The 14553-nt window shown below is 45.8% G+C and overlaps 1 long non-coding RNA gene across 6 annotated transcripts in view; it reads left to right on the top strand.

Moving 5' to 3' along the window:
- The first annotated feature begins 12765 nt into the window (after nucleotides 1–12765).
- Nucleotides 12766–14553, top strand: part of LOC113573878 — a 33064-nt gene continuing 31276 nt past the window's right edge. For all 6 annotated transcript variants that reach the window (XR_004776080.1, XR_003410256.2, XR_004776083.1 and 3 more), the window contains exon 1: nucleotides 12766–12914. This is a non-coding gene — a long non-coding RNA (uncharacterized LOC113573878). The remainder of the gene's footprint in view (nucleotides 12915–14553) is intronic.

The following is a 14553-nucleotide window of genomic DNA, read 5'->3' on the forward strand; positions in this document are numbered from 1 at the left end:
GACTGATACCTTAGTAGAAGAAAGGTTAGCAGCCTTTAAAAGAGTGGTTAGGTGTATCTCTTCTTTTAAATACTTTCACACCCACTGCAGCAAAAATTTCAATTTGACCTCATACTGCTGATACAGAAATGTTACGTTTCAGAAACTTACATCAATGACCTAAAGGTTGCTCATAGACTGCCATTTTGAAATGCAAATGTTGCTTTTGAATCATGTGCAGGCCTAAAGTGAGAGATCAGCCAGAATCCCAGCACAAGCCATATTTATTGTGTTTCCCCAGAGCTGAATTAAGTCCAGCAGGGTCAAAAAAAGTCCTGTGAGTTACCACAACAATGGCGATTATGCCCTGCATCTGAAGTAACTGCAGGTTCCTGTGCTGTATCCAAAGAGATAATGCCATATTGAACTATCATGAGAAATCCCTTACACCAGCAAACAGGGCCGTTTTAATCATGAGGAGGGTGGACGCATTTTAAAGAGCAGCGGCTGTAGTGAGCTTGTCTGCGCTTTAAGTGCCTGGGCCCCGCTGTTCTCTTCATTACTGCTAGACTCCACATGTCAGTGTTGATAAATAATATGTCAGTCAGCTCAGAACGGACCTTTTGACCATGCTGAATCAAACCTTAATGGCGGTTTGGGCTCACAGTTGACCGTGGCTTCTGGAGGGGTTTGTTTTGATTCCATATAGGTTTGGAATGCATTGGGAAAAGCACATTCACGTGTGGGTGTATGTGTGCATATATGTCAGAAATGCCTGTTTCCATGGTTTTGTTCAGCGTTGCCATCTCCAGGTCATTTTGTTCACTTTGTTGTCATATATGCTGTAGTTAGTGAGAGGAAATAGGCCAGTGTGATGAACTATACGCCACACGTAGGCTAAATGTTTGAAACTTACTGTCATAACATTGGCTTTCGCACACGTGACAGCTGGCAGCTCTTACTAACGCTACATCTGCAGTATTTTACAAATCCTCTCCAGTCTAACAGCTGGGTCCACAAGAGCCTTTTTAAAAAATTTTTACTCAGTATAAAATTCAGTAAAAATAGAGAAAAAGCACACTGATACTGTTAGAAATTAATAAAGAATGTTACAGATTTCTTAAGAAACTGTCAAAAAAACTTATACATGACTGGTATTGATACCTGTCTATGTTTATTTTTTAAAATATTTTTAAAATTATTAATGCATCTCTTCCCTGCCTTTCTACTAGGATTATATGCACAACCATGCACATATGCGTGTACCAGCACACACACACCCAAACGCACATACACTCGAGGTAGCAAGGGATATAAAGCAAATATGTGAAATTTAAGTACACAACTATGTAAATCCACCTTCTGGGTAAGGTAAGCAAGCATATCACAACCCAAGTTTTTTTTCTTGTGTGAAAAGGCATTTCTTTATGGCCAGGTCATTTACTCTTGACCCTGTATGCATTGAAAAGGTGCCTCACCATGGTAACCCAGGTCCTGAGGCTTCACAGATACTACATCATCCCTGACTCTCTCCATGTTATAATTTCATTGGACGCACAGTCCAAATGTCATGGCTGCCCAACAGAGAAGCTGCCTGTTTCTTGCGTGCGATTTGCCCATCGCTGCAAATTGGAGCGCTCTCACGGCCCAGCATGCAAACTGGTGTATGGAGGGGTGACGTCGCATACCGAAAAGAACAGGAACTTGCACCAGAGTCTGAGAACGGTGCGGCGTGTTTGAAGGTGCGCGCGAGAGGCTCCTTTCACACACACGGTGTTACACTATAGCCCCAGAATGTCACTGATGCACTCAAAATCAGGTTGAAATGAATATTAACGAGAGGGGGAGAGCCCGCTGGGAAATGTAGTCTCTGGCTTGACACAGCCCCTCACCTCTGCTGCAGAGAGTCCCCAGCAGACTGCTCCTGCATCTGCTCTGGCCTGATGGCACTTCCGCCCTCTTCTACTCAGAATAGTGCATGTCTACACTTTTCTCTGTTGTACTCTGTCTCTCTCTCTCTCTCTCCCTCTCCCTCATTCACTCCTTTTTCTTTCATTCTTTCTCTCTCTTTGTTGCTCTCGCTGTCCTGCTCTCACCATCTTACTCCTACTCCGTCGTCCATGTTTCTATTCTTGTTCACTTCAGTAGGTTTTTTTAGACTAGTGTGGACATGCATATGCAAGATTTTTCTCTCTGCGCTATTTAGATATTTCAGGGAGTAGTTTGTGGGCAGAGGCATTTTGAAATAAATCTTGATTTAATAAATACAGCAGTTAGTTTACTTATAGCAGCAGTTGATAACAACAACAACAACAACAACAAAAATATCTGCATTACCACACAGGAATGCTGTGAAAATTAATATTAGCTACATTAGTTACAATTATGTATGCATCACTTGTATTTGATATTTTTGAGTGTGGTATTATCCAGGCTTACCTGCTCTATTACTCCGCACTAGAGATGGGCTTAAATGCACTGCGTGAACTTTAGAAGAGCCGTCTCATGCGGAGACATTCTGAAAAGATGGCTGGAGTTTAATTCATGGCTCTGAGACCCCCTCCTAACACCAGGGCCATAACAAACCCCGCATCCAGGTTCACCTTCAACATCTGCCTTGTTTTAAAAGGTTTTGGCTTCAATAAAAGGCTCCAGGAATGAGAAATATACACATATTGTTTTAGTTTGGGTCACACTTGTGAGAGGTAGTTGGCGGCAGTGCAATGCTGAACTATGGCTTTCCAATAGCACAGAAGAGTTTTTCTATAGACGTCTGCAGCTGTTTAGAGTAGAGTTATGCAGTCAGGTTGTTTTCAATGAGTGTTAAAGCACTGATTAGAGACAATTTGACCTGATTGGCCTCCATGTGTTTACAACTCACTTTAATAGCCTAAAAATGTCATTTGCCAGCTTTATATTGTATTGACAAAGTCTATTGATTTATACGATTCTGGATTTATCTTGTCTTTTGTACATAAAATTCGCATATGCTGTACAAATGGGAAATGGTGGCATTGATTTCCTTAACTTGAGGCCAAATGCTAAAGATTTTTGGATAAGCTTTCTCATTACTTAAGCCAAAATCAATAAGGAAGAGCATCTTTTAATGAATGAGCAGTTTGACCAGCACGGTCCACATGCAGACTCCTGTTCATCCACTGCTTGGCCAATCGATCCCCTGCGTTGCTTAAGTGAGGTCCAATTGGTTGACATTGTGGTTTTCTTTTGTGTCGAAACTCGCAGCTCCCGAAAAGCAAAGATAAGTCGAAGAGGCAACGGGAGCAAATCCAGTTCCCCCCGACGGGCGAATGGCAGACTGCTCGTTAAGATATGAAAATGGGCAAAATGAAAGAGCCCGATTAAGGGCTTTTGTGGTCTTTTAGAGAGGTAGCGCCCAACATCTGAATATGCCGATGGTTTGTCTCAGGTCCCTACATGGAGCCTGTTTTAAGTTAAAGAACCAGGTCACTGAGATACTGAGGCTGACATCTCGGGCAATTACTGCCTGATTCCAGGAGGCCAGGCTGTCCTGCCCTCAATCCACAGGCCAGGTAATTATCACATCTACATGCTCACCTGCACACGCACAACGCTCCAGACCCAACAACAATTCATTGTTACTGTCACTTTTTTTTTTGGTCAAATAATTTTAGGCGGGAGACCTGTTTTTGTTGTTGTTGTTGTTGTTGTTGTTTAAATGGTTGCCTCCATCTGAGAGCTCTGTGTGAAGGTGCTTGAGCCTTAAGGTCATGAATATGGGATCTCTACAAGTACGCGGAACAGAAACGCATCAGAGCCTTTTGTTGTGTGTCCTTTCCTCGTGTAAAGTTTGCTTTAAATGTCATACATTAGCATATGAACTTTTAAATGAGCTTGTTTGCTCAGTGATCCTGGCATGTAAATACAGATATTGAATGCGTCGGTGCAAATTATCGGGGCCATGGGCCGAAGCACAGGCCTTCCCGGAGTTTAATTAAAGCACAGCTGGGGACGTCCCGCCCGTCCGAGACACGGCGCTTGCACGGGGTGCCGGGGCTTTGCCTCCAGCCCGGATATCGGATGGTTGAAATGGAAATGATCCGTGCTATCCAGATTTAGGCAGGCGTGATTGACAAGCATCACTCCCAATATAAAACTCTTCATGCATTATTCAGGCACTCACCTGTCCCCTGCTGTTGGAGGGTTTTTTTTTTTTGGTTTGCATGTGTGTGTGTCTGTGGGTGTGCGTGTGTGGGTTTATGTGACAAACGGAACAGACTAGCGTTTGGGACCAGCAGTGATTAGAGGGTGAAAGAGACAGGTAGCTAGATGGCATATGGAGATATTAGCATTCCCAAACAAAAAGAGAAAAACTTATTTACAGCTATGAAATGCGTATCGTACATATATAAGATGTCATAAAAAAAGCTGTGGGAAATGGAATGATACTCCAAGGATTCAAAGTATCACCAGCATCGCAAAAATCTCTCACGCTAACTTAAAAAAAAGACATTTACACACTCCCAACATGATTTTAAACCCAGGACCTGCGTATCCACGCCAGTGTGAGCCGCAGCATCTAATCTAAAGAAAAAGTCCAGTGATGCTATGTGGCTGTATAAAGTCACTAGTATAAGGAGACGGGGTATATGCCCTCTGAACCCAAACCTATCGAATTAAGCTTCTGATTATTTCTGCTTTTCTCTCTCTCTCTCTCTCTCTCTCTCTCTCTCTCTCTCTCTCTCTCTCTCTCTCTCTCACCCTTCATCTCTCTCATTCTTTCAGAAAGAACAGTAGAAAGAGGAAAGGAAATTACATTATTTTGCTTGTACCTTCACTATATAAAGATGATTTAATGTGCACTTGGCTTTCAGCACCACTGAGTATCGGTAATGTTGCTTCTGCCATGCTCGTGCACTTTGCTTCCCCTGGAAGTGTTTAAATGTGAAATTGTGGTAGCCAAGCAATCTAGGATGTAAAAATGGGCCACCATTACCTTCATTACCTGCCAGGAATCTCGCCGAGTGGCATTATTTTGAGACCTGGGATGTGTCTCCGGTTCGTATGATAAACAGTAGGCCTGATCAAATGCTACAGTAGCATAATCGTGTTTGTAGCACTGAATTCCTTAACCTTTGAGTGACCCGACAGAATGCCAGCGCCCCAATCAGAAAACCTAATTGAATCTCCTTTGTGGCTGGGAGAGTTGTAAAAAAATAAAATTGAAGGTGAAATATGTATATGCCAAATCCGATCGCTTTATGAATTGCCTGCTACTTTCTGCCTACAGCGATGCCATATGAAAAAAAAAGATGCTTGCAACTCTTATTACTGTTTGAACTCTTTGTGAGGATTTTCTTACAGTACAATCTACGTGCAATTTCTTTAAAGTCACTTAATGTTTACCGCTAAGATTCATATTTGCAGTGTTATTAATACCCAACTATAATTATGACCGATTTTTCTTTCCGTCCTTCCAGACTACTGCGTGCTCTAGTGCCGGTTGTCTTGCTAACTACAGTTTCCAAGGGAGAAAAGAATATAAAGAATATTCCAAACACAGTGATGGAGTTGAGGGTGAGAAAGCGATGGCCTTTGTGATCAATAATGTTCGGAATCTCACCTAGCATGGCCAACTGTGCTCTGCCATGCAGCTTGTCATTATTCATATTCAACCGAGGCAGTGCGGCACTGAGGCCAGCACTGAGCCGAAGGATTGTGTGGTGAAATTCCATAATCAAACATCAGGGAAATTACCTGAATTCCTTAAATACTCAGTGAAGTGCATTATTTATGTGAGGCATGATGAAAATGCTTATTGACGAAACACATTCCGAACAGTTTTAGAAGATCAAAAGCCAGTTAATAAGCTAGTGGACACCGTGGGGTCTTGGGGGACTGATTTATACTGGGAAGGGTCTTGGGGGTCTGTCCTAAATTGGATAATCATAGATTAGTTCTGATCCTTTTCCTTGTGCAGAAATGACCCATGTATCCACTATTCCCGGGCCAGCCGTCTGTTCTGTTTTTCTCAATAAATAAGCTGATTTCTAAAAACATATCGGATTCGCTTAAGCACGAATGCCCTGTTACAACACCCAAAGCAGCATTGTGCTTCCCAGCCCAAAGAAAACCACGGCAGGCTCCTGGGCTGAGATGGCCCTTCCCTGCCCAGCCTCAACTCTCTTTTGAAACCTGCGGGCATCGAGGCGTCTGCTCAGAGGGTTAAATACCAACTCCAGCAGCAGACGGACAAGGAAAAGCTGATGGCTTGACGCAGGGAGTAAAAGGTTAACTTGGTTATCCCGGCCCGTCTTCTGCTGCCTGTGGCGGACCCCCGTGTTCAGAAGCCCCTCGGGCCGGACAATAGCAGGCCATGCAGCAGCGGGACCGGCTGCTTTTGCGGTGTTTGTTGAACGAGATTGGAGCAGGCGGTAGGAGTGCTCCTCCAGAGCAAGGAACAGGAAGGGGGTTGTAAAGAACGAGAGGGAGGTGGGGCGAAAGCAGACCATCCCGAGGAGAGGCCACGCCCACACCGACCTTCCCTCCCTCTGGTTTTGCAAATATTTTCCTGGTTTATACTCTGTCTTAGCGAATAGCTAGTGGACACAGCAAAAAAACACTTAAAATGATTCTTTTCTTGTTCATTCATAAGTCACATGTCAGAACTGATTAATCTTGTTTTAGCTTTTGATGTTGGGATCTGTTAGCTCACACAGAGCTGATTCCTTTGTAATGGAAAAAAAGCATATCTGTTTCAGGTCACCATCTAAAGCTTTGCTCTCCCTTTCCACACACAGGCCAAGGACACCCAGCCGCCTGTTTGGCTGAATTATGAAAACAATAATCATCCCTTATGAAAACACTGCTAATGCCCTTTAATTGGGATTGATCTGTGAGTTAATGACCATTAGCACCGTCTGGCACTGACATTACGACTGCCCCCCACCCTCGCGAGTGTCTGTGCGTCTGCACGTCTGGAGGCTGCTCTCTGGCAGGGCGAGCCTACAGTGAATGGCGAGACGCAGCCAGGCTTGCAGAAAATAACCATTTGAGGGATGGCGCGGGAAGCGAAAGCTGTAATTTTGACAGGTGGTGAGGTGCGGCGTGGCAGAGGCCAGCCCCACGCCTCATCCCTCGCCCGCGCTCTGATGAATGGCTCTAATTAAGGGGTGAAACCAAGCATGTGAAGACTGGGTGAGTGTGTGAGTGTGTGCGTGAGCGTGTGTGTGTGTGTGTGTGTGTGTTGGGGACTCCTTCTCGCTGTTTTGCCGCTTTTTCTCTTCCCACTGCTAGACTTGTCCATCCAAATATTGCAGCACGTCCGTTCCTTTCAATTGGTTGTAGGTGATCATGGTCAAGTGTCGGAAGGGAGCCGAGCTGCCGCATCCTGACGGGGAGCCAGGTAAGAGCTGGCAGCTCCCGCACCCGAAGCACTGGCTCGTCCTCTTCTGGTCTGCTTGAGCTCTCCCGTCTCGGCTCCTCTCCCCGCAGTCGCGTCTCCTCGCTCCCCGTCCTCCACTCGCCTCCCTCTCGCTCCCCATCTTCCTTTTTCTCTTTTAATTCTCTAACCTTGTACACAATAAAGGATTCCCTTTCTGGCATGCCACTCAACCAGGAGGGCGACAACAGATTTGAAACAAGTACACTCTGAGCGCACGGTTGACTCCCAGCCATGCAACAACACCTCCATCACCAGTCGACGGGGGCAAAATCACACCGCACACTTTCCACTCAAATGAATGCGGTTGCCAGTACATGATGGCAAAAAGATGTGGTGAGGAGGCTAACACTGATAGTGGAGGTCGGTGGTCTTGAATAATCTAACCTGTACAGGATCTGCTGTGACATCCTCCCCCTGCTCTCATATCCAGACTGTTTACTAACAAGACTGAAAGTCTGATGTTATCATGTGTGGCTAAACAGGTCTCCCAGGGAGTGCTCCCCCCGCCCCCCCGCTTTTGCTATCCGTCTCTCTCTCCTCCTCTTTCTTGTGTCTTGAACTCTCTCACTCCTTCTACCACCTCCCCTCTCTCTCTCCCTCTCTCCTCTGGCCTTGCATTAGGATACTTAAGCTGCGAATCCCCGGTCACCGCACGCACGCACACGCACGCGCGCACACAGCTGCAGTCACAGGCAAAGAGAGCCACCAGCTGGAGTTTCCTCGCATGTAGTGTCCCACTGTCAGTTTGCTCTGTTTCCTCCTAGATGCTATTGCATGTTCTGAATTAATAATTCACCGGCACCCAGCGAACACGGGCACTCGCTCATTTAAAGGACGGAAGGAAGACATGAAATAGTAATGAATGACAAAATAAACCCAGAAAACTCTAATTTCTCTAATTAGGAACACTCTTCCTGTTCTTTTGTCGGATGGACCTCAACAAAGGATTTTAAGCAATTTTTTCACCACGTGTTTGGTATGCACATGCATGTTATTGCAAACATCACTTCGTAATCAGTATGCTTTTCATTAACCCCTGTTCCATATCTGATCTGCATTTCCCTGTACCCGTCTCTGTGCCTGTCTGTCTTGACTGGGTTTATATTTATAGTGGTGTGTATATCTGTCGGTGGACGTACAGGGCTGACGACCTAGTTTGTAGATGACGGCTGTGCATCACAAATCACGCGCGTGTTAGCAACTCGCTAACGCGGATCCTCTCGCTCCCCCGCAGCCTCTCCAGAGCGGCCGTTTGCGAGGTGATTCTGAGGAGAGGGGGATTTCTCGCCACGAGCCAGCTCCGCTCGCGAGCTCATTGCTTTCAAAAATCAAAGTTAAATGGGTCATCTATCATCAGAATTTGTGTCTGGCCCACTTGTCTTAGCATCAGTATGATTTATGGCCCGAATCGGAGGAGTCAACCATGCATGTTTCTTAGTTTATCGTTTTATGCCGTCTTCAATTAAACGTCTATAAACAGGACAGCAGGCTTTACGACATTGTCCATCAAGGTTGTTGTTTTTTGTTTTGTTTTGTTTTTTGCATTAGGATGTGGGATTTTCATGTTTTCTTGAATCCTTTTGTGTGTGTGTGTGTGTGTGTGTGTGAGAGAGAGAGAGAGAGAGAGAGAGAGAAATCCCAACACTCGCTCTTCATTGCAAGTGAAGAGGCTGCTAGCCCCTTGTCTATTTTTCATTAACTGCAGCCAATAATTTGATGCTTCTGTGATTCTTACGTCCCTCTAATATCATTAAGCTGAGATGTTCATTATAGCCTGCTTGCATCAACAAGCAAATGCTACCTTAATGATCCACGTTTTTGTTGTTGGGTTTTTTGTTATTATATTTTGCATTCCTTATTATTGCTGTCATCTTTCTAAATAAAAGTGCACTCAGAAATTCAATTTTCGGCAGAGTGTGGAATCCAGTGGAGGCAGCATGCTGTTTATTACAGTGTATGTAAGGGTTATAAGCACAATGTCACCAGCGAATGTAATACTTTGTCAGGGGTAAATCAGAATGTAGTGGAGGGAAATTTGGGGACGAGTGAGAAGAGCTCCAGTTCTTCAGCAGGACATTGAATAATGGTATGTTTTATGTCTCTATATTCCTGGATATATAAAATTTAGCAGGGTGAAGTGTGAAGAAGTGCACTCTTTCCTTTCCCTCTTTCTCTCTTCCTCTCTCTCTCATTCCCATGCTGATGCTGAACGCTGTTGTTACACTAGGGGATTGGGTTATCATCCCTCTCCCCGGCACCTCCCACAGAATTGGCTCTGCCTACATACATTCATGCACTGCTTCAAATAGTGCAGATAGGGCAGTAAACAAACACGGTGTTCGGCGCAAAGTCGAGCAGCGCTGTTTAATGTTGGCACTTTGTTTGATTTGTTTCAGCTCAGCTGTGGTGTACGTGGCAGGTTTATTGACAAAGGTATACCTAGGAGATATGGGAGATATCAAATCGAAGAGCCCAATTACCTCTGTGTTGATCACTACAGAGCGCTTTGCAGACACTGGAAAACTCACTTTGATTCTGTTGTTTAGGTGGATTATGTGTCTGTCAGTACTGCAGGAATAAACAGAAGGGTGAAGGCAAACGTTAAGGAATGTTGAAGAATGTTTAAACAAGAGCGCGATTCTACCCCCCCCCACCCCCACCCCGCGCCGAGCCTCGCAGTTTACCATCCGCATTGTCTCAAACACGAGTTTACCAACCACCACAGGCTATGAAGCTGTAGGGTTCACTGAGATCTGTTAGCGCTTGAGAGCTCTGTTTGCCTCCGTGGGAGTCTGCCTGTGACAAGGATGGAGGGAGGGAAAATATAAGAAATGGCACAAGGTTATTCAGAAATTAAAAGGAGGAACTGATTTAATTTTCACCCTTAGCAAAGCGGGTGGGGTAGAGTGAAGACCTTGGCATTGGCTGAAGAGGGTAAAATTAATCAGCGTGCCATCTATGGCGAGCCCCCCAGTTAATCACAGGCTTCAGCATTTTATTCACAGAATGATATATCTGAAGCGAATTACCATATCACAGCAACTTACTCCTCCACTCGGCACATTTTGTCATTTGAAACGGAACCTTGATTAACAGCGTTTTAGGTGAGGCAGAGAGGGGAAAGCACCATGCCAGGGAGGAGGGGGAAAGAGAAAAAAACAGCATTAATATTACATGCATTGTGTCAGGGATTCATCTGAAATCTTTTTGGCTTGAACTGTTCCATATTTATTTAAGTGCTGTGTTTGTGTGTGTGTGTGTGTGTGTGTTGGGGGGTGCTGACCCTTGTTCAGTACACATCTGCAAGACATTAAAGAAGCAACGTGTCGGGTTTTTGTATGTAGGCAATCATTATAAATTGTTAAAACATATCCATAAATCGTATGCAAGCATTAAACACAGCTCCTGTTATTGTATCTAAACTGCCCTTTTTCCAGAGGTGCTAGTGAGCTTGGCTGATGGTCCGATTTCTAAAAGCACCACAAATGTTGCAGAACTGTGGCCACACTGACCAGGCAGCAAGGAACATCCATACACGGCAAAGTTTAAGCGTGGAGTTGAGCTGCGCATTACTTGTCATTTACCTTCCGTTAAACAGCAGCAAACATGTGCTGTGTGTTGTTTATTCGCTGTACTCCTTAGGACTGTCGATTGACCTGCTGGGTGAATTTAGAGTGATGAGCATACCAACGGGTAGAAGCTTTCATGCTGCTTCTTCAGATTGAACGGGTTGGTGGCTTTCAAACCCCCCGGCCTGCACCGCCTCCCTGAACATTTCGTGTCCAGTGTGATCAGATGAAAGATGAGGCCAGTCTCCATCTGGTAAACTGATGAAAAATGCAGGTTCTTTTTAGCCTTGATTTACTATCTGCATCACTGCCAAGAGACTACCCTCACCCACCCCCGCCCTCCACCCGACTCCATTCATCTCTACTCATTTTCACCAAATTTGGCCCAACCGCTCCCCCACTCAGACCCCCACCGAGGCCCCAGTGCATGCTGGGAGGGAGCTGATGGGGTGTGTGTGTATGATGACGGTGAGGAGTGGGGCCGTGGGGCTTGGTCCTTACAGTCTCTGCCTAGGCTCTACCGCCTCTGTGTCCCTTGAAACCCTCAGCACCAGGCCCAGCCGGTCACTCTCTCGTTACATCGCGGTGCATTCCACCTTGACCTGCTACGTGCTCCCCTGCGCGCCCTAACGGCCAGTCAGCCCCACTCGGCGCACGCAGCCGCCCGAGTCCAGATGAGGTGCAGCAGGAAGGTGCACATGGAGGATCCCCAGTCTTGACATTTCATGCAACACCATTCAGCTGTCTGGGAACATTGCATGTGATACTGACTCTTCCCTTCCTGCATAAATAAATACCAGATGTCACTCAGATCACGGCAAGGCGCATGTTCAGTATGCCCCCTATCTGGCACATACCCCACCCCACGGGTTCTCTTTCACCTTCCACCATAATCTTCACGAGGTCTTATCCCCCACCACCTCTTGGTCTCCAATTACACGCGCATGTGTTCACATCAGATTACTCAGACTGACATGCATAAGTAATATATTTATACAGATTTGAAGATTTACAGAAATATTTGAATAGATGCTGTGAAGCCAAATAATGCAGTAAATTCATAGTCAGGTATACAAATTGTACACAGTCAGTGTATATTTCAGTTGAACAGCTTCATACAGCTTTCGGGACACACCTGTTTAATATTTCAAGGTTCTTGTGCAAGTCTGCAGAGTCTGGAAAGGCCTGGAATTTAAAGCTGTAACTTCAAGATGCCAAAATTCGATATCCACTTCAGAGAAAAAAAAGTTACAAGGTTCTTAACTCTAATGCCCTCTCCTTAATGCATATCCAATTTCAAAGAAATTTCAGAATTTCCTTTTCCACAGTACAGCTAATGACCTTTACAGAGAGCGAGAAAACGGAACATAGAAAGTGTGGAAAGTCTGATGAGAAAAAAGGGGTAATCTGGAAAAATTCTTGAAAAGGCCTGGAATTCGTTTCAAGAGCAAAGGGCACGGACCTTGATACTCATACCATCTCTCTAGCACTGCCATTAAGAACAAGCGATTACTGCAGTCCGGGAAGAGCGCAGCCAGACACCAGAGGGAGATGAAACGGGCGGCGGGAAGCTCAGCCGATCCGTCGGAGCTCCGTAATGGCAGACAGACAGGGACGCAGCGCCGCCCCCACGCCCGTCTGCAGTGTAAGCACATCCCCTCCATAGCGGGGGCCTTTCATCAGGACCACTTGTTCTACGTAATGATTCATGCCAGTGTCAGACATGCCTATTACAGGGCCGAGAGCCGAGACAGCCTGCGTTAAGGGGCTGACGTACATACATGCACACAGCCCTCGGCCACATGATTAGGATTGATGATCTATGCAACATACGCGATCAGATGTATTTGCGTAAGCGCAGGTGCTACCCTGAGCCCTGCGAAGAGCACCTAGCCTCACTTTTGGAGGCTGACTCGCGCTGCAAAGAAAACAGTTGCCAGCACGTGAGTGTATATTATTTAATTTACTCATTTCTTTCTTTCTCTTTCTTTTTTTACGTATTTACTTCATGGTGGCTCTGCTAGGCTTGTGGTGAAGAAGCCGTCAGGGCTAGCCGATTAGCGCGCACTGATTAGAGCAAGGCGGGGGCGGCGGGACCACCGGAGCAGCTGGGAAATTACGACCTGCATAATTTAATTACCCGCGTTAATTAATTCATATCCGCAGCCAAAAAGAACAGGGCTTGAGCAAAGAAGTCATTAGCCTAATTACTTAATTAATTGTGTGTAGCGGCGTCCCGTTTTTAGCTGTGTCTTCATTATCTGATGTCGGGCCCTGGCACCAGTTTAGCGCGCCTGATGAAGTCTCAGGCTGGTGATAATTCCTCATGTCACGCTCGGGTAATGAGAGACACGGAGGCGCCATATGGTCGTGTTTGCACTCGCGTACCTGTTGAGCATGTCACCTGCTGCTCCGACATCACTGAGCGTGCGTGCGCGCGCGCGCGTATGTCTCAGTCAGTGTCAGCTTATTTCCGAGCTTCGCGCGATGTCTTCGTCTGAAAAAAAAAAATAAAAAAATAAAAAAACCCCAAAACTTTATTTCCCATGCGATTAAAGATGCCTCTTCTTTGCACCCCTGCCACTGTGGCTATGCCGGTCTGCATGTCCATGTCTGCGCGAGCCCACGCAATACGGTGCCGCGGCGTGTAAGCTCGCGCGCGTGTGTGCGCGAGGGGGTGTTTGCAAAAGGACAGCCTGACGCAATGGCGCCCAGCGTATAGCGACTCGCCCGCACGCAGGCTGCCTTGCTCCATGCAGAATGCCAGGCCTCGGCGCCCAATGCGGGGCGAGGCGGCCAGCAATGTTTCGGGCTCTCTGGAGCGAAGCCAAATAAGCAACAAGGAAAGAAGGACTTCTGTCTTTTCCGCGCATGTGTTTTATCGAAGTGGATCAATAGAATTTGTTTTGTTTTTTTCCCCTGTCGTACATGCCAAGTGGTTTTGGGATAAATTAGGTTAAGAAAAAAAAAGGTTGTATGGGCTGAAGTATTCAGTCACATGTCTCTTTGCACACAGTCTCAGAATTCCATCAGTTAATTTAGATTGCTTGATATTCTGGAAATAGCAGTTGTGATCAGTGTTGAACATTTTACAGATCTTGAAGTGCTGAAAGAGCAGAGTGATTATCAGTAATACTGATACTCAATCCTGGCCCTAATCACTGAAGTTAGTTCAAAAGACTTGCCACTCTTCACAGCCGACTCCTAGGTAAAGACGGTGGATCTTCTGCAGAATCTGACCCTCAGGGAAAAGATTTGAGTGTCATCAGCATATAAGGTTGTGATTCCAGTACTAATCCCCTGCTACTGGCCATAGATTACTCCCTGGCCTTGCTTTTAATACTTTCTGTATTTGGTCTGCTTACATACAGTCACAGCAGCGCCGAACGTAGCTATGTGCCATTTTAAAGTGTAACCATTCCATGTACATTTGTCCCAGGCTCAACTGAGCAGGACCAGAGCATGTTTAAACATGCGTAATCAGTTTGCATTGTTCACTCGCTTGAGGGTGAACAATGCAAACTGGACGCGGCTGGACGCGGAGCGCCTTTCGGGGCATTAGCACGTGATACAGTGCTCCGT

Source organism: Electrophorus electricus, chromosome 5 (genome assembly GCF_013358815.1).
Source record: "Electrophorus electricus isolate fEleEle1 chromosome 5, fEleEle1.pri, whole genome shotgun sequence".
NCBI classification, from domain to species: domain Eukaryota; kingdom Metazoa; phylum Chordata; class Actinopteri; order Gymnotiformes; family Gymnotidae; genus Electrophorus; species Electrophorus electricus.